The sequence below is a fragment of the Pseudophryne corroboree genome, chromosome 1 (genome assembly GCF_028390025.1).
Source record: "Pseudophryne corroboree isolate aPseCor3 chromosome 1, aPseCor3.hap2, whole genome shotgun sequence".
In the NCBI taxonomy this organism is placed as follows: Eukaryota; Metazoa; Chordata; class Amphibia; order Anura; family Myobatrachidae; genus Pseudophryne; species Pseudophryne corroboree.
Window position 1 is genome coordinate 1,173,706,156 of NC_086444.1, and position 24,458 is coordinate 1,173,730,613.

Here is a 24,458-nt window from a genome sequence, read left to right on the forward strand (position 1 = left end):
CGCTCCACAGTACTACACCCGCTAAATGTCCTACTACAGAAAAATGCACGATGGAAGTGGACAAAAGACTGTGATAAAGCATTCTCAGAAACAAAAAGATTGATTACATCTGATATTAAAGACCTTACTCATTTTGATCCGAAACTACCCATCAGGCTGGCGTGTGATGCATCACCGTACGGCATTAGAGCAGTGTTATCACATCAACTGAGAGATGGTAGCGAGAAGCCAATAGCATTTGCTTCACGGTCTTTGACAGTGGCAGAGAAGATTTATGCGCAAATTGACCTAGAGGCCTTAAGTTTAGTATGGGAAGTGAAGAAATGTCATCAATTTTTGTATGGGCAAAGGTTTACATTAATTACGGATCATCAACCACTGGTATACATTTTTAACCCCCACAAGGGAGTCCCAGCCATGACTGCAGCTCGGCTTCAACGTTGGTCATTATTCTTGGGTGCTCATACATACGATATCGAGTTTAAAGGAACAAAACTACATGGCAACGCTGATGGTCTATCGCATTCTCCCTTGCCCCAAAGTGAGGAGGACAGTGATGGAGACCCCCTGGAAGTGTATCACAATATGTTGATGGAACAGCTACCTATTACCAATGCCACGATCAATTGGGAAACAAGGAAAGACCCGGTACTATCAAAAGTAATGGACTTAACTCTCAGAGGTTGGCCTAAACATGGTGATTCTCAATATTACGGGTTTTCGGGCAGGAGAGATCAGCTTTCTGTCTGTCAAGGAACTCTATTGTGTGAGTCCCGAGTGGTAATACCACCTAAACTGCGAAACAGAGTTTTGGTAAATTTGCATGAGGGTTACCAGGCACAGTAAAAATTAAGAATCTTGCTAGAAGCTATGTGTGGTGGCCAGGAATCGATGGTCAAATTGAAACTTTGACAAAAGGGTATGAAGGATGTCAAAGAGTTTAAAATGCACCACCTTTAGCCCCGTTACACCCCTGGGAATGGCCTTCATCTCCATGGCAGCGGGTACATATTGGCTTTCCTGGTCCATTCATGGATTGTATGTTTCTTATTGCAGTGGACGCTCATTCAAAATGGCCAGAGGTAATAAAGATGAAATCCACTACTTCTGAGAAAACAATTGCTGTGCTGCGAACCATCTTTGCTAGAAATGGTCCACTGGATCAAGTGTGCAGTGACAATGGGCCACAGTTTGTGTCCATGGAATTCAAAAATTTCATGCAAGACAAGGGGGGTCATTCCGAGTTGTTCGCTCGCAAGCGGATTTTAGCAGATTTGCTCATGCTAAGCCGCCGCCTACTGGGAGTGAATCTTAGCATCTTAAAATTGCGAACGAAGTATTCGCAATATTGCGATTACACACCTCGTAGCAGTTTCTGAGTAGCTCCAGACTTACTCGGCATCTGCGATCATTTCACTGCTTGTCGTTCCTGGTTTGACGACACAAACACACCCAGCGTTCGCCCAGACACTCCTCCGTTTTTCCGGCCACTCCTGCGTTTTTTCCGGAAACGGTAGCGTTTTTTCCCACACGCCCATAAAACGGCCTGTTTCCGCCCAGTAACACCCATTTCCTGTCAATCACATTACGATCGCCAGAACGATTAAAAAGCCGTGAGTAAAAATCCTAACTGCATAGCAAATTTACTTGGCGCAGTCGCAGTGCGGACATTGCGCATGCGCATTAAGCGGAAATTCGCTGCAATGCGAAGATTTTTACCGAGCGATCAACTCGGAATGACCCCCAATGGAATTAAACATTTTACATCTGCTCTACACCATCCAGCCACTAACGGTTTGGCTGAGAGATTTGTCCAAACATTCAAAAAAGCTATCAAGTCCATGCACCATGAACATCTACCTTTGCAACACAAGATTGGCAACTTCTTGTTTATATATCGTAGGACTGAGCACTCCACTACCGGTCAGCCTCCTGCGGTGCTATTTATGCAACGGAAATTACGGTCTCAGTGGGACTTGATAAAACCGGATGTAAGGCAGGAGGTACATAACAAACAGTTTCAATCAGTTTATCAGAAACCTACTCGGTTCTTCCACATTGGCCAAGAGGTTTTGGTCTGTGATTATAGAGGAGACAAATGGCAACCGGGAATAGTTTCTTCCAAATCCGGCCCTCTGATGTATGTGATTGAAGTTGGAGGAGAATTGTGGCGTCGCCACATTGATCAAATCATTGAGGCAGGGAGGCAAACTGACTGTACGTCGACAGCTGGACATAGTCAAGCCAGTGATGTGGGGGTTTATGTATACCCCTCTGGAACTGATACAGAGACTGTTCCTGACACTGTGGAGGAAATGTACCCCTCTGGGTCAGATACAGAGACTGTTCCCAAACCTGTTATGGAGGTTCCCTTAGTAACAACTGATCCTGAACCTTCTAGTGTGATTTCTGTGGAGCAGCCAGTCACTCTGGGAGTTAAACATCGGTATCCAGACATAGTTAATAAGGCACCTCAAAGGCTTGATTTGTAGCCTTCTGGGGTAACGTATACATTGCTTAGTGCTAACATTTTCATGTCTGCAATTATCTAAGTTGGGAGAAGTTTGGTGTACATAGTTCCCATTGCTGTATATGTGTTCTGGTGGAAGGTTACAACGGATCTTATTTTGTATTTGTATTAGTGATGTGCACCGGTAATTTTTCGGGTTTTGTGTTTTGGTTTTGGATTCGGTTCCGCGGCCGTGTTTTGGATTCGGACACGTTTTGGCAAAACCTCCCTGAAAATTTTTTGTTGGATTCGGGGGTGTTTTGGATTTGGGTGTTTTTATTACAAAAAACCTCAAAAACAGCTTAAATCATAGAATTTTGGGGTCATTTTGATCCCATAGTATTATTAACCTCAATAACCATAATTTCCACTCATTTCCTTTCTATTCTGAACAACTCACACCTCACAATATTATTTTTAGTCCTAAAATTTGCACCGAGGTCACTGGATGACTAAGCTAAGCGACCCAAGTGGCCGACACAAACACCTGGCCCATCTAGGAGTGGCACTGCAGTGTCAGACAGGATGGCAGATTTAAAAAATAGTCCCCAAACAGCATATGATGCAAAGAAAAAAAGAGGTGCACCAAGGTCGCTGGATGGCTAAGCTAAGCGACCCAAGTGGCCGACACAAACACCTGGCCCATCTAGGAGTGGCACTGCAGTTTTCTAGCGAGAGGATGAGTGCTTCGATCCTCATGTGAATCTGAACCACTAGCCATGAGCATAGGCCAAGGCCTCAGCTGTTCCTTGCCACTCCATGTCATAAATGGCATATTGGCAAGTTTACGCTTCTCATCAGACACTTTTAATTTTGATTTTTGGGTCATTTTACTGAACTTTTATACTTGACGACACAGAGGTAGAGCAGTGGACTACTGTACCGTACTGCTATATATTATATACTGGTGGTCAGCAAAATTCTGCTCTGTCCTCCTACTATATATACTGCGCACAACTAAAATGCACCACAGGTATGGATGGATAGTATACTTGACGACACAGAGGTAGGTAGAGCAGTGGACTACTGTACCGTACTGCTATATATTATATACTGGTGGTCAGCAAAATTCTGCACTGTCCTCCTACTATATATACTGCGCACAACTAAAATGCACCACAGGTATGGATGGATAGTATACTTGACGACACAGAGGTAGGTAGAGCAGTGGACTACTGTACCGTACCTCTATATATTATATACTGGTGGTCAGCAAAATTCTGCACTGTCCTCCTACTATATATACTGCGCACAACTAAAATGCACCACAGGTATGGATGGATAGTATACTTGACGACACAGAGGTAGGTAGAGCAGTGGACTACTGTACCGTACTGCTATATATTATATACTGCTGTTGAGCAAAATTCTGCACTGTCCTCCTACTATATATACTGCGCACAACTAAAATGCACCACAGGTATGGATGGATAGTATACTTGAAGACACAGAGGTAGGTAGAGCAGTGGCCTACTGTACCATACTGCTATATATATATATATATATATATATATATATATATATGTTTGACGACAATTATACAACTACTGGGGTCACTGACACAGCTACAGGGGGCACAACTATTGGGGGCACTGGCACAGCTAGGGGGGCACAACTATTGGGGGCACTGGCACAGCTACAGGGGGCACAACTACTGGGGGCACTGGCACAGCTACAAGGGGGAAAGCTAGGGGGCACAGTATACATGGGGCACAGCTACTGGGGGCACTGGCACAGTTACAGGGGGCACAACTACTGGGGGCACTAGCACAGCTACAGGGGTCACAACTACAGGAGTCACAACTGCTGGGGGCACAGCTACTAGGGGCACAGCTACAGGGGGCACAACTACTGGGGGCACAGCTAGGGTGCACAGCTACAGGGAGCACATCTACTGGGGGCACAGGTACTGGGGCACAGCTACAGGGGTCACAACTACTGGGGTCACTGCTACGGGGGGCAAAGCTACTGGGGTCACAACTACTGGGGGCACAGCTACTGTGCTCACAACTATTGGGGGCACTGCTACAGGGGGCATAGCTGCTGGGGCACAACTACTGGGGGGTGGGCAAATCTACTGGGGGTACAGCTACAGGGGGGCACAAGTACAAGGAGATAACTGTGTCTATGCTCCTTCCCTATGAAGAAGCCATGCCCCTATTTTACCGGGGGGGAAGAGGGGGGGCACACCACAGGAAACATTCGCCCTGGGCACAACAAGGTCTAGAAACCCCTGTATCTATAATGGATGCAGTATGGTGTTGCATACGGGCCTCTCAGGTCCAAGGGGGCCCACACCACACATGCTGCACCCATTTTTTTCAAACTTACCTCTATGAGTCTGGCATTTGCTGTGGCAGCACTATAAATGCACAGGGAAAATGGCATGGTAGCCATGTTCTTGGTGTTTTGCACATGCGCAATAGGAGGAGTCACCAGGAAAATGGCCACCGCACCTTTTTCCCAGAGCCTTGCACATGAATAGTAGACTCTAGCACATTGTTAGAGTCAACTATAGGCGCCGTTGATCACAGTGACAGAGACTACACTGCTGGCAAGAGAGAGAAAGAAGCGGGCCTTGACGAAGTCTGCACACCGGCCCCCTCCTCTCTTAATACACCCCTGTATATAATATCCAGTTTATGTCGATTGGTGGAAGAGAAGAGTAAATGATAATATATACAATATCAGTATGACCTTTAATCAGTCAAAAAGAAGTAAATTTCATAAACTTAGTGATAAATCTGAAAGTCATTATTGGTATACTAAAAATGTCACTACACCTACAGATAGCAATTCATATATACATGTAGAAAGCCACCACCATGGGCATAGGAGTGGAGGGGGCCTGTGTGTGGTCTTCATCCCCTCCCCTCCTCTCTAGCTGGCAGTAATGAGAAATAAAGCCCCAGTGCTAGAGTGTACTGCCCTCTGCCAGAATCTCCTGTGTATGCGCAGGTCTCTGGGGAAATGTAGTGACGGACATTTTTCCTGGCGATTTCTGCAGTGCTGCTACTGAAGACATGGGATTCTGGAGAGGTAAGAATTGCAGAACCGGGTGCAGTGCGTAAAGTGTGGGCCCATGTGCACCTCATATCCTGCTCCCAATATAGACACCACTGGCCACCACCATACTGGATGGTCAACAAATATTCCGAAAACACAAAGAGCAGGTGGATTATAAAAATAGGATAATAAGAAACAACTGTGTACCACTACTGTACATTATAATCAGGATAAGTGTACAGAATGTATCTTTCACATACACTGACATTTTTGAGACAAGATCCGATTTAAAAAAAAAATTACCCTCCTGTTTACAGATAAGCTGCTAATTTAAAAAAAAAATAGCTTAGTATAGAGCGTCATTATAAATAAAAATTAATACAAAATACTTCCACAAATGTGGCGAGTGTATTATACAGTATGTGGAACACACTAACATCAACCCAGTAATATTGAGAAGTGTCTGTGTAACTCTACTGAACAAGAATTTAAGACGACGGATTTTGTGACATGTAATATTAAAATTTGTATTTATTTGATAGAACGTAGTTATGGATCACAGTACACAGGGAGAACTTCTAGGATGCTTAAAGGCAGACGGGCTGAACATCTCAGAAACATCAAAACAGACTTTGATAAGTATTCTGCGTCCATTTATTTAAATACAACCTGTTTCTATGTGATCCCCAACACATTAGAAGGAATGACAGGAAATAAAAAAGTAGAAGGAAACTGGCTTATGAGAAGGACTGAGAATGTTCTAGCAAAGGAAGAAATGAGACTCTTACTGTACATGACGTAAAACATTAGAACCTCATGGTTTGAATTAGAGATGAGCGGGTTCGGTTCCTCGGGATCCGAACCCCCCCGAACTTCACCCATTTTACACGGTTCCGAGGCAGCCTTGGATCTTCCCGCCTTGCTCGGTTAACTAGAACGCGCCCGAACGTCATCATCCCGCTGTCGGATTCTCACGAGATCCGTATTCTATATAAGGAGCCACGCGTCGCAGCTATTTTCACTCGTGCATTGGAGATTGAACGGAGAGGAAGTGGCTGCGTTCTCTCCCTGAAAAGCTCCGTAATCTGTGCTCAGTGTGCTGCAAATATCTGTGCTCAGTGTGCTGCAAATATCTGTGCTCAGTGTGCTGAAAATATCTACGTTCTCTGCCTGAAAATGCTCCATATCTGTGCTCAGTGTGCTTCAAATATCTGATCAGTGTGCTGCATAGTGGGGACTGGGGACCACCAGTATATAATAATTATAGTAGTACAGTACAGTAGGCCATTGCTGTATCTTGCAGCTCTGTGTCACTGCAAGTATCCATTCCATATCTGTGCTGCATTTTTGTGAGCAGTATATATAGTATTACAGTGCAGCATTTTGGTGACCCAACAGTATATAGTTGTGTACAGTAGGCCATTGCTGTATCTTGCAGCTCTGTGTCACTCAATGCACATATTAATTCCATATCTGTGCAGCATTTTTGTGAGCAGTATATATAGTATTACAGTGCAGCATTTTGGTGACCCAACAGTATATAGTTGTGTACAGTAGGCCATTGCTGTATCTTGCAGCTCTGTGTCACTGCACGTATCCATTCCATATCTGTGTGGCAGTTTTGTGAGCAGTATATATAGTATTACAGTGCAGCATTTTGGTGACCCAACAGTATATAGTTGTGTACATTAGGCCATTGCTGTATCTTGCAGCTCTGTGTCACTGCACGTATCCATTCCATATCTGTGCAGCATTTTTGTGAGCAGTATATATAGTATTACAGTGCAGCATTTTGGTGACCAACAGTATACATATATAGTACAGTACAGTAGGCCATTGCTATTGATATATTACTGGCATATAATTCCACACATTAAAAAATGGAGAACAAAAATTTGGAGGGTAAAATAGGGAAAGATCAAGATCCACTTCCACCTCGTGCTGAAGCTGCTGCCACTAGTTATGACCAAGATGATGAAATGCCATCAACGTCGTCTGCCAAGGCCGATGCCCAATGTCATAGTAGAGAGCATGTAAAATCCAAAAAACAAAAGTACAGTAAAATGACCCAAAAATATAAATTAAAAGCGTCTGAGGAGAAGCGTAAACTTGCCAATATGCCATTTACGACACGGAGTGGCAAGGAACGGCTGAGGCCCTGGCCTATTTTCATTGCTAGTGGTTCAGCTTCACATGAGGATGGAAGCACTCATCCTCCCGCTAGAAAAATGAAAAGACTTAAGCTGGCAAAAGCACAGCAAAGAACTGTGCATTCTTCTAAATCACAAATCCCCAAGGAGAGTCCAATTGTGTCGGTTGCGATGCCTGACCTTCCCAACACTGGACGGGAAGAGGTGGCTCCTTCCACCATTTGCACGCCCCCTGCAAGTGCTGGAAGGAGCACCCGCAGTCCAGTTCCTGATAGTCAAATTGAAGATGTCACTGTTGAAGTACACCAGGATGAGGATATGGGTGTTGCAGGCGCTGAGGAGGAAATTGACAAGAAGGATTCTGATGATGAGGTGGTTTGTTTAAGTCGGGGAGACACCTGACGAATATGGCCATTGACATGCCTGGTCAAATTACAAAAAAAAAAATCACCTCTTCGGTGTGGAATTATTTTAACAGAAATGCGGACAACAGGTGTCAAGCCGTGTGTTGCCTTTGTCAAGCTGTAATAAGTAGGGGTAAGGACGTTAACCAACTAGGAACATCCTCCCTTATACGTCACCTGGAGCGCATTCATCAGAAGTCATTGACAAGTTCAAAAACTTTGGGTGACAGCGGAAGCAGTCCACTGACAACTAAATCTCTTCCTCTTGTAACCAAGCTCCTGCAAACCACACCACCAACTCCCTCAGTGTCAATTTCCTCATTAGACAGGAAAACCAATAGTCCTGCAGGCCATGTCACTGGCAAGTATGACAAGTCCTCTCCTGCCTGGGATTCCTCCGATGCATCCTTGAGTGTAAAGCCTACTGCTGCTGGCGCTGCTGTTGTTGCTGCTGGGAGTCGATCGTCATCCCAGAGGGGAAGTCGGAAGACCACTTGTACTACTTCCAGTAAGCAATTGACTGTCCAACAGTCCTTTGCGAGGAAGATGAAATATCACAGCAGTCATCCTGCTGCAAAGCGGATAACTCAGGTCTTGGGAGCTGCGTTGGTGTTAAACATGTGTCCGGTATCCACCGTTAATTCACAGGGAATTAAAGAATTGTTTGAGGTACTGTGTCCCCGGTACCAAATACCATCTAGGTACCATTTCTCTAGGCAGGCGATACCGAGAATGTACACAGACGTCAGAAAAAGACTCACCAGTGTCCTAAAAAATGCAGTTGTACCCAATGTCCACTTAACCACGGACAAGTGGAGCAGGGCAGACTAGGACTATATGACTGTGACAGCCCACTGGGTAGATGTATTGCCTCCCGCAGCAAGAACAGCAGCGGCGGCACCAGTAGCAGCATCTCGCAAACGCCAAATCGTTCCTAGGCAGGCTACGCTTTGTGTCACCGCGTTTTATAAGAGGCACACAGCTGACAACCTCTCACGGAAACTGAGGAACATCATCGCAGAATGGCTTACCCCAATTGGACTCTCCTGGGGATTTGTCACATCGGACAACGCCACCAATATTGTGCATGCATTACATGTGGGCAAATTCCAGCACGTCCCATGTTTTGCACATACATTGAATTTGGTTGTGCAGAATTTTTAAAAAAACGACAGGGGCGTGCAAGAGATGCTGTCGGTAGCCCGAAGAATTGCGGGCCACTTTCGGCATTAAGCCACCGCGTGCTGAAGACTGGAGCACCAGCAAACACTCCTGAACCTGCCCCGCCATCATCTGAAGCAAGAGGTGGTAACGAGGTGGAATTCAACCCTCTATATGCTACAGAGGATGGAGGCGCAGCAAAAGGCCATTCAAGCCTATACATCTACCTACGATATAGGCAAAGGAGGGGGAATGCACCTGACTCAAGCGCAGTGGAGAATGATTTCTACGTTGTGCAAGGTTCTGCAACTCTTTGAACTTGCCACACGTGAAGTCAGTTCAGACACTGCCAGCCTGAGTCAGGTCATTCCCCTCATCAGGATTTTGCAGAAGAAGCTGGAGAGATTGAAGGAGGAGCTAAAACGGAGCGATTCCGCTAGGCATGTGGGACTTGTGAATGGAGCCCTTAATTCGCTTAACCAGGATTCACGGGTGGTCAATCTGTTGAAATCAAAGCACTACATTTTGGCCACCGTGCTCGATCCTAGGTTTAAAGCCTACGTTGTATCTCTCTTTCTGGCAGACACAAGTCTGCAGATGTTCAAAGACCTGCTGGTGAGACACTTGTCAACTCAAGCGGAACGTGACACGTCAACAGCTCCTCCTTCACATTCTCCCGCTTCTGGGGCTGCGAGGAAAAGGCTAAGAATTCCGAGCCCACCCGCTGGCGATGATGCAGGGCAGTCTGAAGCGAGTGCTGACATCTGGTCTGGACTGAAGGACCTGCCAACGATTACTGACATGTCGTCTACTGTTACTGCATACGATTCTGTCACCATTGAAAGAATGGTGGAGGATTATATGAGTGACCGCATCCAAGTAGGCACGTCAGACAGTCCGTACATATACTGGCAGGAAAAAGAGGCAATTTGGAGACCCTTGCACAAACTGGCTTTATTTTACCTAAGTTGCCCCCCCCCCTCCTTCCAGTGTGTACTCCAAAAGAGTGTTTAGTGCAGCCGGTCACCTAGTCAACAATCTGCGTACGAGGTTACTTCCAGAAAATGTGGAGAAGATGATGTTCATCAAAATGAATTATAATCAATTCCTCCGTGGAGACATATACCATCAATTGCCTCCTGAAAGTACACAGGGACCTGAGATGGTGGATTCCAGTGGGGACGAATTAATAATCTGTGAGGAGGGGGATGTACACAGTGAAAGGGGTGAGGAATCGGACGATGAGGAGGAGGTGGACATCGTGCCTCTGTAGAGCCAGTTTGTGCAAGGAGAGATTGATTGCTTCTTTTTTGCTGGGGGCCCAAACCAAACAGTCATTTAAGCCACAGTCGTGTGGCAGACCCTGTCACTGAAATGATGGGTTTGTTAAAGTGTGCATGTCCTGTTTATACAACAAGGGTGGGTGGGAGGGCCCAAGGACAATTCCATCTTGCACCTCTTTTTTCTTTAATTTATCGTTGCATCATGTGATGTTTGGGGCCAATTTTTTTAAGTTCCATCCTGTCTGACACTGCAGTGCCACTCCTAGATGGGCCAGGTGTTTATGCCGGCCACTTGGGTCGCTTAGCTTAGTCATCCAGCGACCTTGATGCAAATTTTAGGACTAATAATAATATTGTGAGGTGTGAGGTGTTCAGAATAGACTGGGGTTTGGACCCCCCCCAAAAAAGAAGCAATTAATCTCTCCTTGCACAAACTGGCTCTACAGAGGCAAGATGTCCACCTCATCTTCACCCTCCGATATATCACCGTGTACATCCCCCTCCTCACAGATTATCAATTCGTCCCCACTGGAATCCACCATCTCAGCTCCCTGTGTACTTTGTGGAGGCAATTGCTGCTGGTCAATGTCTCCGCGGAGGAATTGATTATAATTCATTTTAATGAACATCATCTTCTCCACATTTTCTGGATGTAACCTCGTACGCCGATTGCTGACAAGGTGAGCGGCGGCACTAAACACTCTTTCGGAGTACACACTTGTGGGAGGGCAACTTAGGTAGAATAAAGCCAGTTTGTGCAAGGGCCTCCAAATTGCCTCTTTTTCCTGCCAGTATAAGTACGGACTGTGTGACGTGCCTACTTGGATGCGGTCACTCATATAATCCTCCACCATTCTATCAATGTTGAGAGAATCATATGCAGTGACAGTAGACGACATGTCCGTAATCGTTGTCAGGTCCTTCAGTCCGGACCAGATGTCAGCATCAGCAGTCGCTCCAGACTGCCCTGCATCACCGCCAGCGGGTGGGCTCGGAATTCTGAGCCTTTTCCTCGCACCCCCAGTTGCGGGAGAATGTGAAGGAGGAGATGTTGACAGGTCGCGTTCCGCTTGACTTGACAATTTTGTCACCAGCAGGTCTTTCAACCCCAGCAGACCTGTGTCTGCCGGAAAGAGAGATCCAAGGTAGGCTTTAAATCTAGGATCGAGCACGGTGGCCAAAATGTAGTGCTCTGATTTCAACAGATTGACCACCCGTGAATCCTTGTTAAGCGAATTAAGGGCTGCATCCACAAGTCCCACATGCCTAGCGGAATCGCTCCCTTTTAGCTCCTTCTTCAATGCCTCCAGCTTCTTCTGCAAAAGCCTGATGAGGGGAATGACCTGACTCAGGCTGGCAGTGTCTGAACTGACTTCACGTGTGGCAAGTTCAAAGGGCATCAGAACCTTGCACAACGTTGAAATCATTCTCCACTGCACTTGAGACAGGTGCATTCCACCTACTATATCGTGCTCAATTGTATAGGCTTGAATGGCCTTTTGCTGCTCCTCCAACCTCTGAAGCATATAGAGGGTTGAATTCCACCTCGTTACCACTTCTTGCTTCAGATGATGGCAGGGCAGGTTCAGTAGTTTTTGGTGGTGCTCCAGTCTTCTGTACGTGGTGCCTGTACGCCGAAAGTGTCCCGCAATTTTTCTGGCCACCGACAGCATCTCTTGCACGCCCCTGTCGTTTTTTAAAAAATTCTGCACCACCAAATTCAAGGTATGTGCAAAACATGGGACGTGCTGGAATTTGCCCATATTTAATGCACACACAATATTGCTGGCGTTGTCCGATGCCACAAATCCACAGGAGAGTCCAATTGGGGTAAGCCATTCCGCGATGATCTTCCTCAGTTGCCGTAAGAGGTTTTTAGCTGTGTGCGTATTCTGGAAAGCGGTGATACAAAGCGTAGCCTGCCTAGGAAAGAGTTGGCGTTTGCGAGATGCTGCTACTGGTGCCGCCGCTGCTGTTCTTGCGGCGGGAGTCCATACATCTACCCAGTGGGCTGTCACAGTCATATAGTCCTGACCCTGCCCTGCTCCACTTGTCCACATGTACGTGGTTAAGTGGACATTGGGTACAACTGCATTTTTTAGGACACTGGTGAGTCTTTTTCTGACGTCCGTGTACATTCTCGGTATCGCCTGCCTAGAGAAGTGGAACCTAGATGGTATTTGGTAACGGGGGCACACTGCCTCAATAAATTGTCTAGTTCCCTGTGAACTAACGGCGGATACCGGACGCACGTCTAACACCAACATAGTTGTCAAGGCCTCAGTTATCCGCTTTGCAGTAGGATGACTGCTGTGATATTTCATCTTCCTCGCAAAGTACTGTTGAACAGTCAATTGCTTACTGGAAGTAGTACAAGTGGGCTTACGACTTCCCCTCTGGGATGACCATCGACTCCCAGCGGCAACAACAGCAGCGCCAGCAGCAGTAGGCGTTACACGCAAGGATGCATCGGAGGAATCCCAGGCAGGAGAGGACTCGTCAGAATTGCCAGTGACATGGCCTGCAGGACTATTGGCATTCCTGGGGAAGGAGGAAATTGACACTGAGGGAGTTGGTGGGGTGGTTTGCGTGAGCTTGGTTACAAGAGGAAGGGATTTACTGGTCAGTGGACTGCTTCCGCTGTCACCCAAAGTTTTTGAACTTGTCACTGACTTATTATGAATGCGCTGCAGGTGACGTATAAGGGAGGATGTTCCGAGGTGGTTAACGTCCTTACCCCTACTTATTACAGCTTGACAAAGGGAACACACGGCTTGACACCTGTTTTCCGCATTTCTGGTGAAATACCTCCACACCGAAGAGCTGATTTTTTTGGTATTTTCACCTGGCATGTCAACGGCCATATTCCTCCCACGGACAACAGGTGTCTCCCCGGGTGCCTGACTTAAACAAACCACCTCACCATCAGAATCCTCCTGGTCAATTTCCTCCCCAGCGCCAGCAACACCCATATCCTCCTCATCCTGGTGTACTTCAACACTGACATCTTCAATCTGACTATCAGGAACTGGACTGCGGGTGCTCCTTCCAGCACTTGCAGGGGGCGTGCAAATGGTGGAAGGCGCATGCTCTTCACGTCCAGTGTTGGGAAGGTCAGGCATCGCAACCGACACAATTGGACTCTCCTTGTGGATTTGGGATTTCAAAGAACGCACAGTTCTTTGCGGTGCTTTTGCCAGCTTGAGTCTTTTCAGTTTTCTAGCGAGAGGCTGAGTGCTTCCATCCTCATGTGAAGCTAAACCACTAGCCATGAACATAGGCCAGGGCCTCAGCCGTTCCTTGCCACTCCGTGTGGTAAATGGCATATTGGCAAGTTTACGCTTCTCCTCCGACAATTTTATTTTAGGTTTTGGAGTCCTTTTTTTACTGATATTTGGTGTTTTGGTTTTGACATGCTCTGTACTATGCCATTGGGCATCGGCCTTGGCAGACGACGTTGCTGGCATTTCATCGTCTCGGCCATGACTAGTGGCAGCAGCTTCAGCACGAGGTGGAAGTGGATCTTGATCTTTCCCTAATTTTGGAACCTCAACATTTTTGTTCTCCATATTTTAATAGGCACAACTAAAAGGCACCTCAGGTAAACAATGGAGATGGATGGATTGGATACTAGTATACAATTATGGACGGGCTGCCGAGTGCCGACACAGAGGTAGCCACAGCCGTGAACTACCGCACTGTACTGTGTCTGCTGCTAATATATAGACTGGTTGATAAAGAGATAGTATACTCGTAACTAGTATGTATGTATAAAGAAAGAAAAAAAAACCACGGTTAGGTGGTATATACAATTATGGACGGGCTGCCGAGTGCCGACACAGAGGTAGCCACAGCCGTGAACTACCGCACTGTACTGTGTCTGCTGCTAATATATAGACTGGTTGATAAAGAGATAGTATACTCGTAACTAGTATGTATGTATAAAGAAAGAAAAAAAAACCACGGTTAGGTGGTATATACAATTATGGACGGGCTGCCGAGTGCCGACACAGAGGTAGCCACAGCCGTGAACTACCGCACTGTACTGTGTCTGCTGCTAATATATAGACTGGTTGATAAAGAGATAGTATACTCGTAACTAGTATGTATGTATAAAGAAAGAAAAAAAAACCACGGTTAGGTGGTATATACAATTATGGACGGGCTGCCGAGTGCCGACACAGAGGTAGCCACAGCCGTGAACTACCGCACTGTACTGTGTCTGCTGCTAATATATAGACTGGTTGATAAAGAGATAGTATACTCGTAACTAGTATGTATGTATAAAGAAAGAAAAAAAAACCACGGTTAGGTGGTATATACAATTATGGACGGGCTGCCGAGTGCCGACACAGAGGTAGCCACAGCCGTGAACTACCGCACTGTACTGTGTCTGCTGCTAATATAGACTGGTTGATAAAGAGATAGTATACTCGTAACTAGTATGTATGTATAAAGAAAGAAAAAAAAACCACGGTTAGGTGGTATATACAATTATGGACGGGCTGCCGAGTGCCGACACAGAGGTAGCCACAGCCGTGAACTACCGCACTGTACTGTGTCTGCTGCTAATATATAGACTGGTTGATAAAGAGATAGTATACTCGTAACTAGTATGTATGTATAAAGAAAGAAAAAAAAACCACGGTAAGGTGGTATATACAATTATGGACGGGCTGCCGAGTGCCGACACAGAGGTAGCCACAGCCGTGAACTACCGCACTGTACTGTGTCTGCTGCTAATATATAGACTGGTTGATAAAGAGATAGTATACTCGTAACTAGTATGTATGTATAAAGAAAGAAAAAAAAACCACGGTTAGGTGGTATATACAATTATGGACGGGCTGCCGAGTGCCGACACAGAGGTAGCCACAGCCGTGAACTACCGCACTGTACTGTGTCTGCTGCTAATATAGACTGGTTGATAAAGAGATAGTATACTCGTAACTAGTATGTATGTATAAAGAAAGAAAAAAAAACCACGGTTAGGTGGTATATACAATTATGGACGGGCTGCCGAGTGCCGACACAGAGGTAGCCACAGCCGTGAACTACCGCACTGTACTGTGTCTGCTGCTAATATAGACTGGTTGATAAAGATATAGTATACTACTAATATTATATATACTGGTGGTCAGGTCACTGGTCACTAGTCACACTGGCAGTGGCACTCCTGCAGCAAAAGTGTGCACTGTTTTAATATAATATTATGTACTCCTGGCTCCTGCTATAACCTATAACTGGCACTGCAGTAGTGCTCCCCAGTCTCCCCCACAATTATAAGCTGTGTGAGCTGAGCAGTCAGACAGATATATAATATATATAGATGATGCAGCACACTGGCCTGAGCCTGAGCAGTGCACACAGATATGGTATGTGACTGACTGAGTCACTGTGTGTATCGCTTTTTTCAGGCAGAGAACGGATATATTAAATAAACTGCACTGTGTGTCTGGTGGTCACTCACTATATAATATATTATGTACTCCTGGCTCCTGCTATAACCTATAACTGGCACTGCAGTAGTGCTCCCCAGTCTCCCCCACAATTATAAGCTGTGTGAGCTGAGCAGTCAGACAGATAATCAGATATATATAATATTATATATAGATAATAGATGATGCAGCACACTGGCCTGAGCCTGAGCAGTGCACACAGATATGGTATGTGACTGAGTCACTGTGTGCTGTGTATCGCTTTTTTCAGGCAGAGAACGGATTATAAATAAAACTGGTGGTCACTATCAGCAAAACTCTGCACTGTACTGAGTACTCCTAATGCTCCCCAAAATTAGTAAATCAAGTGTCTCTCTAATCTATTCTAAACGGAGAGGACGCCAGCCACGTCCTCTCCCTATCAATCTCAATGCACGTGTGAAAATGGCGGCGACGCGCGGCTCCTTATATAGAATCCGAGTCTCGCGATAGAATCCGAGCCTCGCGAGAATCCGACAGCGTCATGATGACGTTCGGGCGCGCTCGGGTTAACCGAGCAAGGCGGGAAGATCCGAGTCGCTCGGACCCGTGAAAAAAAACATGAAGTTCTGGCGGGTTCGGATTCAGAGAAACCGAACCCGCTCATCTCTAATATATATATATATATGAGTGCCCAAAGACAAAGGGGTATATTTACTAAGGTCCCGATTTTGACCGAGATGCCGTTTTTTCTTCAAAGTGTCATCTCGGTAATTTACTAAGCAAAAATCACGGCAGTGATGAGGGCATTCGTAATATTTTGGAAGTCCTAGGAAAAAATCACGAATCAATACACCATCGGTCAAATACGCCTGCAATTTGGTAGAAATCGGGAATTTACTAAAAAGTGCAAAACACAAACACTGCCGTGATGAAATACAAATCGTGAAAAAGTGCTAAAAAAAAACCAGACCTGCTTTTTTATCCCGTGTTTGTATAGGCATGCACGGATCCATGAGATCCGTGCATGTTTTTCAGTGGGAAGGGGTGGGAAATGTTTTAATTTAAAAAAAAAAAAATGCGTGGGGTCCCCCCTCCTAAACCAAACCAGCCTCGGGCTCTTTGAGCCGGCCCTGGTTGCAAAAATATGGGGAAAAAATTGACAGGGGTTCCCCCATATTTAAACAACCAGCACCGGGCTCTGCGCCTGGTCCTGGTTCCAAAAATACGGGGGACAAAAAGCGTAGGGGTCCCCCGTATTTTTGAAACCAGCACCGGGCTCCACTAGCTGGACAGATAATGCCACAGCCGGGGGTCACTTTTATACAGTGCCTTGCGGCCGTGGCATCAAATATCCAACTAGTCACCCCTGGCCGGGGTACCCTGGGGGAGTGGGGACCCCTTCAATCAAGGGGTCCCCCCCCCCAGCCACCCAAGGGCCAGGGGTGAAGCCCGAGGCTGTCCCCCCCCATACAATGGGCTGCGGATGGGGGGCTGATAGCCTTTGTTGAAAGTAATGAATATTGTTTTTAGTAGCAGTACTACAAGTCCCAGCAAGCCTCCCCCGCAAGCTGGTACTTGGAGAACCACAAGTACCAGCATGCGTCGGAAAACCGGGCCCGCTGGTACCTGTAGTACTACTACTAAAAAAATACCCCAAAAAAGACATTACACACACACCTTGAAAGTATAACTTTAATGCATACATAAACACATACTTACCTTATGTTCACACGAGGGTCGGTCCTCTTCTCCAGTAGAATCCATGGTGTACCTGTAGAAAAAATCCTACTCACCAAATCCAGTGTAGAGGGCTCCTCGGATAATCCATTTGTAATCCACGTACTTGTAAAAATAAAAAAACGGGACACCCGACCACGAACTGAAAGGGGCCCCATGTTTTCACATGGGACCCCTTTCCCCGAATGCCAGAAACCCCCTCTGACTGATGTCTAAGTGGGTTTCTTCAGCCAATCAGGGAGCGCCATGTTGTGGCACCCTCCTGATCGGCTGTGTGCTCCTGTACTGTCTGACAGGCTGCACACGGCAGTGTTACAATGTAGCGCCTATGCGCTCCATTGTAACCAATGGTGGGAACTTTGTAGTCAGCGGTGAGGTCACTTTCGGTCAACCGCTGACCACAAAGTTCCCACCATTGGTTACAATGGAGCGCATAGGCGCTACATTGTAACACTGCCGTGTGCCGCCTGTCAGACAGTACATGAGCACACAGCCGATCAGGAGGGTGCCACAACGTGGCGCTCCCTGATTGGCTGAAGAAACCCACTTAGACATCAGTCAGAGGGGGTTTCTGGCATTCGGGGAAAGGGGTCCCATGTGAAAACATGGGGCCCCTTTCAGTTCGTGGTCGGGTGTCCCGTTTTTTTATTTTTACAAGTACGTGGATTACAAATGGATTATCCGAGGAGCCCTCTACACTGGATTTGGTGAGTAGGATTTTTTCAACAGGTACACCATGGATTCTACTGGAGAAGAGGACCGACCCTCGTGTGAACATAAGGTAAGTATGTGTATATGGTGGTGTGTATGTATGCATTAAAGTTATACTTTCAAGGTGTGTGTGTAATGTCTTTATAGGGGTATTTTTTTAGTAGTAGTACTACAGGTACCAGCGGGCCCGGTTTTCCACCACATGCTGGTACTTGTGGTTCTCCAAGTACCAGCTTGCGGGGGATTCTTGCTGGGACTTGTAGTACTGCTACTAAAAACAATATTCATTACTTTCAACAAAGGCTATCAGCCCCCCATCCGCAGCCCATTGGATGGGGGGGACAGCCTCGGGCTTCACCCCTGGCCCTTGGGTGGCGGGGGGGGACCCCTTGATTGAAGGGGTCCCCACTCCCCCAGGGTACCCCGGCCAGGGGTGACTAGTTGGATATTTGATGCCACGGCCGCAAGGCACTGTATAAAAGTGACCCCCGGCTGTGGCATTATCTGTACAGCTAGTGGAGCCCGGTGCTGGTTTCAAAAATACGGGGGACCCCTACGCTTTTTGTCCCCCGTATTTTTGGAACCAGGACCAGGTGCAGAGCCCGGTGCTGGTTGTTTAAATATGGGGGAACCCCTGTCAATTTTTCCCCCATATTTTTGCAACCAGGGCTGGCTCAAAGAGCCCGAGGCTGGTTTGGCTTAGGAGGGGGGACCCCACACAATTTTTTTTTTAAGTTTAAACAATTTTTATTTTTTTTACAAGGTGCACAATGAAGCCCTGCACGGATCTCTCAGATCCGGCCGAGATTCATTGTATTAAAGTCAGCAGTGTTTTACAAGTCACTCACGTAAAACACTGCCTAAAAAACGAATGACATCGACATCGGAAAAACCGAAAATGCAGAATATGGCAGCTTAGTAAATTAGTCGTAATCAATTCAAAAAGTTGCATATTTACACTTTCGATGTCATTCGTGATTGAACTTTGACCTCAAACGGGAAAATACGATTCTTAGTAAATTTACCCCAAAGAGTCTACTTTCTTCTCTGTTACATTTTGCACATCTCAGGCCGGATGTAAGGACGCCTAAGATCGGCAGCCGTGTGGGATACCGGCCAAACTCAGACTTTTTTTAAAGGAGCAATCACTTTGCAAGGCGTGATTTTTCCTTATAAGTGATTGCCATTTTAAAAAAAACCATTGAGTTCGGCCGGCATCCCGCTTGGCTGCTGAACTCAGGCGTCCTTACATCCGGCCCCTCTTGCATTGCAAGCACATTTATACAAAGCCACCATTACCTTCTTTTACCTATCACTGAATGTTATTTATATTGTATGTATAAATATCCCCTCTAATACTTTGGTGATTAATAAATAAAGAATAATAATATAATTACATCAATTATAAGCCTCACAATATATTGTTTTACATACTTATATAGATTAGTGATGTGCACCGGAAATTTTTCGGGTTTTGGTTTTGGGTTCGGTTCCGCGGCCGTGTTTTGGATTCGGACGCGTTTTGGCAAAACCTCACCGAAAATTTTTTGTCGGATTCGGGTGTGTTTTGGATTCGGGTGTTTTTTTCAAAAAACCCTCAAAAACAGCTTAAATCATAGAATTTGGGGGTCATTTTGATCCCAAAGTATTATTAACCTCAATAACCATAATTTCCACTCATTTTCAGTCTATTCTGAACACCTCACATCTCACAATATTATTTTTAGTCCTAAAATTTGCACCGAGGTCGCTGGATGGCTAAGCTAAGTGACCCAAGTGGCCGACACAAACACCTGGCCCATCTAGGAGTGGCACTGCAGTGTCAGACAGGATGGCCCTTCAAAAAAATTGTCCCCAAACAGCACATGACGCAAAGAAATAAAGAGGCGCAATGAGGTAGCTGTGTGACTAAGCTAAGCGACCCAAGTGGCCGACACAAACACCTGGCCCATCTAGGAGTGGCACTGCAGTGTCAGACAGGATGGCACTTCAAAAAAATACTCCCCAAACAGCACATGATGCAAAGAAAAAAAGAGGCGCACCAAGGTCGCTGTGTGACTAGGCTAAGCGACACAAGTGGCCGACACAAACACCTGGCCCATCTAGGAGTGGCACTGCAGTGTCACGCAGGATAGCACTTCAAAAAAATACTCCCCAAACAACACATGATGCAAAGAAAAAAAGAGGCGCACCAAGGTCGCTGTGTGACTAAGCTAAGCGACACAAGTGGCCAACACAAACACCTGGCCCATCTAGGAGTGGCACTGCAGTGTCACGCAGGATGGCCCTTCAAAAAAATACTCCCCAAACAGCACATGATGCAAAGAAAAATGAAAGAAAAAAGAGGTGCAAGATGGAATTGTCCTTGGGCCCTCCCACCCACCCTTATGTTGTATAAACAGGACATGCACAGTTTAACGAACCCATCATTTCAGTGACAGGGTCTGCCACACGACTGTGACTGAAATGACTGGTTGGTTTGGGCCCCCACCAAAAAAGAAGCAATTAATCTCTCCTTGCACAAACTGGCTCTACAGAGGCAAGATGTCCACCTCCTCCTCATCCTCCGATTCATCACCCCTTTCACTGTGTACATCCCCCTCCTCACAGATTATTAATTCGTCCCCACTGGAATCCACCATCTCAGGTCCCCGTGTACTTTCTGGAGGCAATTGCTGCTGGTGAATGTCTCCACGGAGGAATTGATTATAATTCATTTTAATGAACATCATCTTCTCCACATTTTCTGGAAGTAACCTCGTACGCCGATTGCTGACAAGGTGAGCGGCTGCACTAAACACTCTTTCAGAGTACACACTGGAGGGAGGGCAACTTAGGTAGAATAAAGCCAGTTTCTGCAAGGGCCTCCAAATTGCCTCTTTTTCCTGCCAGTATACGTACGGACTGTCTGATGTGCCTACTTGGATGCGGTCACTCATATAATCCTCCACCATTCTTTCAATGGTGAGAGAATCATATGCAGTGACAGTAGACGACATGTCAGTAATCGTTGCCAGGTCCTTTAGTCCGGACCAGATGTCAGCACTCGCTCCAGACTGCCCTGCATCACCGCCAGCGGGTGGGCAGTTGCGGGAGAATGTGAAGGAGGAGCTGTTGACGGGTCACGTTCCGCTTGACTTGACAATTTTCTCACCAGCAGGTCTTTGAACCCCTGCAGACTTGTGTCTGCCGGAAAGAGAGATACAACGTAGGTTTTAAATCTAGGATCGAGCACCATAGCCAAAATGTAGTGCTCTGATTTCAACAGATTGACCACCCGTGAATCCTGGTTAAGCGAATGAAGGGCTCCATCCACAAGTCCCACATGCCTAGCGGAATCGCTCTGTTTTAGCTCCTACTTCAATGTCTCCAGCTTCTTCTGCAAAAGCCTGATGAGGGGAATAACCTGACTCAGGCTGGCAGTGTCTGAACTGACTTCACGTGTGGCAAGTTCAAAGGGTTGCAGAACCTTGCACAACGTTGAAATCATTCTCCACTGCGCTTGAGACAGGTGCATTCCACCTCCTTTGCCTATATCGTGGCCAGATGTATAGGCTTGAATGGCCTTTTGCTGCTCCTCCATCCTCTGAAGCATATAGAGGGTTGAATTCCACCTCGTTACCACCTCTTGCTTCAGATGATGGCAGGGCAGGTTCAGGTATTTTTGGTGGTGCTCCAGTCTTCTGTACGCGGTGCCTGAACGCCGAAAGTGGCCCGCAATTCTTCGGGCCACCGACAGCATCTCTTGCACGCCCCTGTCGTTTTTTAAATAATTCTGCACAACCAAATTCAAGGTATGTGCAAAACATGGGACGTGCTGGAATTTGCCCAGATGTAATGCACGCACAATATTGCTGGCGTTGTCCGATGTCACAAATCCCCAGGAGAGTCCAATTGGGGTAAGCCATTCTGCGATGATCTTCCTCAGTTGCCGTAAGAGGTTTTCAGCTGTGTGCGTATTCTGGAAAGCGGTGATACAAAGCGTAGCCTGCCTAGGAACGAGTTGGCGTTTGCGAGATGCTGCTACTGGTGCCGCCACTGCTGTTCTTGCAGTGGGAGGCAATACATCTACAAAGAAATCAAAATATAGCGCTCAGGCGCTCACACTTGAACACTTCCCTTTGAAAGTTTTTATATGAGATGCGTCTTGAAATTCTCTCTCTTCAATTTCTCACGAAATGTCCTCGTACATGCAAGAGAAAACAGATATGCACCGAGATCCTCGTGTATTACTTCCAGATGGTTAGTATAATCACTCTTCCTTCATATATTGTAAGTACTACAAAGGAGGGTCTCTCATGTGTTGGGGAACTCCCCCTTCCAGTACACTTACACAACTATGTAATGTAAAAACATCTCAAGAAACAATGTTGTGATGTCGTCCTAGGTAAGTTTTCAAAGGTGTATTAATTAACCGGGGACAGGACACTCCCCTTCCCCACACACTTACAACAATGCAGGAATCAAAAAGGCATTTCACAGCAATAACTCCGTAAACAAGGTGCTCCGTCACCTAGTGAAGAAAAGATATACCGGGGTTGCCCCCTATATGAAGCACTCACAGTCAATGTAATGGATCATGAGCATGTAGGGTGGTTCTCTCTTATTCACTCTTAAACTCCAACCTTGCGTTTATTTCCTCCCAAAATCATGCAAGAGAAAACACATATGCACCGAGATCCCCGTGTATTATTTCCAGATAATTTGTGTAGTCACTCCCCCCTCTTATATTGTGAATATCCCAAGGGAAGGTTTATCATGTGTTGGGGAAATCCCCCTTCCAATACACTTACACAACTATGTGATTAAAAGCATCTCATGATACAATCTGTAGTATCGTCAGGGTGTTAATATCGTCCGTTTCACAGAATGCGGAAGTGATGCAGGTTGCGGAAGTGGCGATGCAACCTGCATCACTTCCGCATTCTGTGAAACGGACGATATTAACACCCTGAACCATGGATTAAGAATTTTACTAGATGCACTATCAATGGTTATGTTTGAACTATACAGACTCCAGGGAAACATTTTCTTAGATCATACACCTGTATTTCATATGTAATTAGAATGGTATATAAGGATTGATAGATAGGGGTCTCTTATACCTTGACAAAGACCCCAGTACGGGCCGAAACGCGTTGGTGGAGAGACCTACATTGGATGACTCTACCCGTGGGAGATCAGGAGGAGATCAGATAACCGGGGCCCCGTCTTTTCTGCATACCATCTACCTCTCTTTCAACTCTCCCGGGTATGACCACCTTTGTTTTTATTTAGAGTTTGTTTGTTTTATTAAAAAGTCTTTTACTCCAACCTCCTTTTTGGTTCTTATTTTGGGAGAAAAAGTGTAAGGCTGGAGACTAAGAGTGAATAAGGAAAGACTGAGTGCCATACACAGGGGGCAACCCTGGCAATTTCTTTTTCCTCACTGGGTGACGGAGTACCGTTCTGAGGGAGTTGTTTATGACGATACTACAGATTGTATCATGAGATGCTTTTAATCACATAGTTGTGTAAGTGTATTGGAAGGGGGATTTCCCCAACACGTGATAAACCTTTCCTTGGGATATTAACAATATAAGAGGGGGGAGTGACTACACAAATTATCTGGAAATAATACACGAGGATCTCGGTGCATATGTGTTTTCTCTTGCATGATTTTGGGAGGAAATAAACGCAAGGTTGGAGTTTAAGAGTGAATAAGAGAGAACCACCCTACATGCTCATGATACATTACATTGACTGTGAGTGCTTCATATAGGGGGCAACCCCGGTATATCTTTTCTTCACTAGGTGACGGAGCACCTTGTTTACGGAGTTATTGCTGTGAAATGCCTTTTTGATTCCTGCATTGTTGTAAGTGTGTGGGGAAGGGGAGTGTCCTGTCCCCCGTTAAATAATACACCTTTGAAAACTTACCTAGGACGACATCACAACATTGTTTCTTGAGATGTTTTTACATTACATAGTTGTGTAAGTGTACTGGAAGGGGGAGTTCCCCAACACATGAGAGACCCTCCTTTGTAGTACTTACAATATATGAAGGAAGAGTGATTATACTAACCATCTGGAAGTAA